The sequence below is a fragment of the Arachis ipaensis genome, chromosome B01 (assembly GCF_000816755.2).
Source record: "Arachis ipaensis cultivar K30076 chromosome B01, Araip1.1, whole genome shotgun sequence".
In the NCBI taxonomy this organism is placed as follows: domain Eukaryota; kingdom Viridiplantae; phylum Streptophyta; class Magnoliopsida; order Fabales; family Fabaceae; genus Arachis; species Arachis ipaensis.
This window is the reverse complement of record NC_029785.2, coordinates 3760442-3765429: the sequence shown is the minus strand read 5'-3', so window position 1 is coordinate 3765429 and position 4988 is coordinate 3760442. Positions and strand designations below refer to the sequence as shown.

The 4988-nt window shown below is 27.6% G+C and overlaps 1 long non-coding RNA gene and 1 other non-coding gene across 3 annotated transcripts; both read right to left on the bottom strand.

The window, feature by feature from the left end:
* Window positions 2489–2570, bottom strand: TRNAS-CGA. Its single transcript has one exon. It is a non-coding gene; the product is annotated as a tRNA-Ser (tRNA).
* Window positions 2616–4039, bottom strand: LOC107647216. 2 transcript variants are annotated; one of them, XR_002357728.1, is made up of 5 exons: window positions 3769–4039; window positions 3616–3682; window positions 3015–3408; window positions 2864–2931; window positions 2616–2769 (listed from the first exon to the last, which is right to left on the bottom strand). It is a non-coding gene; the product is annotated as an uncharacterized LOC107647216 (long non-coding RNA). The 2 variants fall into 2 exon arrangements; XR_001621652.2 differs by having other exon boundaries at window positions 2616–2931.

Below are 4988 nucleotides of genomic sequence, written 5' to 3'. Positions count from 1 at the left end.
ATACTATATACTATATCATTTAAGTTGTTGACAAATAAAGATACATAAATAATTAAATATTTTATAATTATAAATTTATTAGTAATTTAGTATTTAAAATTTAATCCCACTAATGTAAACCCTATTCAAATGACGCACCATGCTATAGGTCATATTTTACACCTACATGCTTATCTTCTAAGGTACCTAGCTAGAGAGTAATTTTTCTTTTTCAAAGGTACCTAGCTAGATTGCTGCTTGTGAGTTGTGACTATTGACTATATATGATAGGTCTTCAACATGACCAACCAAGCATAGAGATTTATTATTAACTTAGTCTATATATTAGTTATATCGATAGTTTTGGCATTAATTATTTGATATAAAATTGTAATGTGTAGAGTAAATAACAAAACATATGCTTTTTTTTTTATTGTCCTCTATTTAAGGATCTGTTGCAGGTTAATAGACTGTTGCATATATATAAGACAGAATTTAAACTTCTGATATTTATTTAAGCGAACTAGTGAGCTAACCATTTGATCAATCCAAATTAGTTAAAACACATGCTATTTCTGCTCAATTTTATGCTGATTTTAGGGGTGTAATTTTCCCGATAACAATATATATTTAGTTTGTTTTTCCGTTGGCGCAAGCTCCGTTAATTATAAAAAGAACAAAAAAAACCAAATTAGTAATGTTAGAGAAACAAAAAATAATCCGTCTAAATTTATTTTATTTAATATTTATTTATTACAACATACATTAAATAAAATTAAAAATAATAAATTTTAACTATTTTTTGCTAATATTTTTTTTGCTGCCAAACTTTTCCGATAACCAAACACATGAAATGACTAGCAGAATATACAAACCATATAACTAGAAATTCCATGAATCCAAATTGAAAACTCTGACCGTTTATCTTAACAAAAATTTTGATACCTTAATTAAATCCGGCTAGTCTTCTTGGCAATTCAACTTTAGGTGTTTTTCTTTTCCATCATCATAACTCCTTTTGTTTAATTTTCTGATGTCTGTAGGATTATAACAAGATTTTTTTAGCCTAACTGAGGAAGGTTTCTATGAGTGGATAATTATATACGAACAACTCATAAAATTATAAACGCTCAAACCCCAAAAATCTAAAAGTTATGTCCTAATCTTGATAAAATAACTAACTTTGAATCTATCTAAATTTTAAGACGTCATTATATATCATCGTCTCTAAGTGGGTATGACCATTAATTTCTTTTTCCCCTCCTCTTATTTAATGTTAGATTGTGATATATCAAGAATGTAGTCATCAATAGTAATAATGTATCAACACCGAAGTATCAACCTCATGCTCCCTGATTCAATGCATAACATTGTTACTTGTCCAATTAGGTAACATATTCATGAAGACTTAGATACAACACTTTTATTTTCTTCTCGTTTTGTCTTTACATTAATTGGATCAAAATATTCTAAAATAAAAAGTTAATAAAATAATAAAGTGATGAATTAATAATTTTAATTAAGATAATAGAACTCATGTATAACAAAAATTATAAATTTAATGATGATTAATTTTTTATTTTATTAATTTTTTTACTTTAAATTATCTAAATACATATAGTACCATTAACATGGAACAGACACGTGTCTAATCAAAATAATCACATCTTTCTTGACCCTTCTAAATGAAATGTGTCAGTTAAGTAGTGAAACTACTACTGCAACATTTAAAAGATCACATGTAGAATTCAGCTACTTTCATTGATTCAGTTATTGTCTACTCAAGGGGGAACTTGAATTTATTGCTTAATTGTTATTTTTTTTACCAAATATAGAGAGATTCGAATCTGCGACCACTTAAGTGAGTATGGAAAGAACTTTTTTACAAAGATACATATTATTTGTGAGAACGTTTTTAGTTGGTATTTGGTAAAATGTAAAGGTTTTTATAAAATTGCATTTGAATTCTCTGTCCTTGAAATAGGAAAATAGAGATAATATTTGTAAGAATATTTTTTATCCTGTTTTTAAAAAGTACAAAATATATAATTTTTTTTATTATTTAATTTTTATGATATCCTATAACTCAGTAGGCCAAAGATTTCGTTATAGATTGAAGCTCTATTTAAAAGTTTAATATTAACCAATAAATTGTTACATGCACAAGATAAGATTCGATCTTCTAATATTTACTTAGACGAACTCGCTAGCTAAGGCTAGACCAACCTAACTTGGTGATAGTTTTAAGTCTCTAAGACTTGAGAAGTAAGAACTAAGAACTCATTTAGTTTGGAACGTGCTCTGATTTTAGTGGATAGTCATGTGGAGTTCAAAATTTTTGTTTATTGATGTAGAGGAGCTTATTTGATTCTGATTATTGGGCCTGTAAACTTTGATACGAAATCACGTGCTTTGTATGCCAAAAACTATAGGAAAAAGATAGTGGCAAAAAAATAATGGAAAAAAGGCTAACCCAAAAAAAAAAGGACATAACAAAATTTAAAAGAAACGTCGACAGCAGGATTCGAACCTGCGCAGGCATAGCCCAACAGATTTCGAGTCTGTCTCCTTAACCACTCGGACATATCGACAGCTTATTTAGAGTGTCGCACTAAATTTTGATATTCAAAATATTCTAGCATTAGAAATGGTTTGGAACTTTCGGAGTTAGAGACTGTAAATACTAATGCACTGTAACAAACTAGTCAATTCAGCTAATACATTTCATTTTTCAGAAAATTCTCCTCCTTCACTCTCTCTCTCTCTTCTTCTTTCATTCTTGTTCTTCATCTTCAAGAGTTTACCATGAGCACAAAAGGGGTTGTTATATGCTAGCACAATAAAAGGAACCAAAAGAAAAAAAAAAAGCACTAAGATTCTTTACCATGAGCTTAGATTGAAGAAACAGCAATGATATTACTGCCTTTTGTGTTTTCCTTGAGAGTGAAAGCACTACACGAAAGAAAGACGGAAAATAAAACACTTGGAAAAAAAAAAAAGAAAATGATTGAGAAAAATAAAACAGCAAAGATTACCTCTCTCAGATATAGATTGAGATTCTTTTTTGTCTGAAAAAGATTACCGCAGAAACAGCACAGAACCTTGTACTCTCAGTGCTTTTGTTGAGCATGGTCCTCTAAGTCACTCGGATGATTGAAGACAGCTCCCTTGCAGTGAACACATGTGAACTGTTCTTCCACTAGTCTAGAACGAACCTCTCCCACATAAATGCACCGACAAAAGATCAAAGAAGAGAAGGGATATATTATAATAATTTTCGGATGGTAATGTCGTAATGAAAATAAAATAAACATTACCTTTCTTTGATGAAATCTCAAATTCCTTTTCTTTTTAAAGCCGTTTCCGTAAAGATGGCAAATAATATCACATTTTTGATGATGTAACTTAGTATAGCGCGCCATTTCCATTCTGTTTTGAAAAGTATCATCACAAAATATTATATGAAATGACTAAAATAGTTCTGTAATTCTAAATTTTTTACATCAAATACACATTAATTTAATAAAAAATGAGAGTACATAAAGAATACAGACGAAACTTGAAAAAAATATTTGAAAAGGCAAAAACACAATAAAAGGAACCAAAAGAAAAAAAAAAAGCACTAAGATTCTTTACCATGAGCTTAGATTGAAGAAACAGCAATGGTATTACTCCTTTTGTGTTTTCCTTGAGAGTGAAAGCACTACACGAAAGAAAGACAGAAAATAAATCATTTGAAAAAAAGAAAGAAAAGAAGATGATTGTGAAAAATGAAACAGCAAAAATTACCTCTCTTAGATGTAGATTGAGATTCTTTTTCGTCTGAAAAAGATTACCACAGAAACAGCACAGAGCCTTGTACTCCTGGTGTTTTTGTTGAGCATGGTCCTCTAAGTCATTCGGATGATTGAAGACAACTCCCTTACAGTGAACACATTATAACTGTTCTTCCACTGGTCTAGAGCGAACCTCTCCCACATAAATGCACCGACAAAAGATCAAAGAAGAGAAGGGATATATTATAATAATTTTTGGATGGTAATGTCATAATGAAAATAAAATAAAGATTACCTCTCTTTGATGAAATCTCAAATCCCTTTTATTTTTAAAGCCGTTCCCGCAAGGTTGGCAAATAATATCACATTTTTGGTGATGTAACTTCGTATGGCGTCGCTATTTTCATTCTGTTTTGAAAAGCATCATCACAAAATATTATATAAAATGATTAAAATAGTCTGTCATTTTAAATTTTTTACATCAAATACAAATTAATTTAATAAAAAATAAGAGTACATAAAGAGTACAGACGAAATTTAAAAAAAAATATTTGAAAAGACAATAAATTTTAATAAAAAAATATATTAATATTTATATTAAAATAAAATTTATAAATATAATTATTTTATTTTTAAATTTATTATTAATATGTAGGAATACATATGGTTAAGATTACCAAAAAAAATAAATCTGAATTTGATTAATAAAAAATTTTGTTTAGGTTAATAAGCCAAATTAATTTTAAATAAAAAATAAATTTTTAAAAAATCCATTTTTACATGAAAAAACAATTAGTTTTTGTACATAAAAATCTATTTTTATTTAGAAAATTATTTTTTTATCTAAAAACTAATTTTTTTAAAAATTGATTTTTCTTTAAATTATATAAAATCAATTACAATTTATAAATTATTTTTTAGCATTTTAAAAGATCAATTTTACTTTTGATAATATTTATCTTTCAAAAGTTTTAAGATTAATTATTTTTGTTATTATTTTTATTACAAATCAAATAATATAATATAAGGTTAAAATTGTATTGAAGTAAAAACAATAAAAAAAAAGAATTATCTACTCAATAAAAAATTCTACAGAAATGAGAGAGAGTACTTAGAAAAGAAAGAGATAGAGAAAGAGCAGAAAGAAGAAAGTACATATCTGAGAACAACGCAATAAGAAAAACGCTACCTTATATACTAGCACTAGTGCATCGATCCGTGCGTTGGACGGAG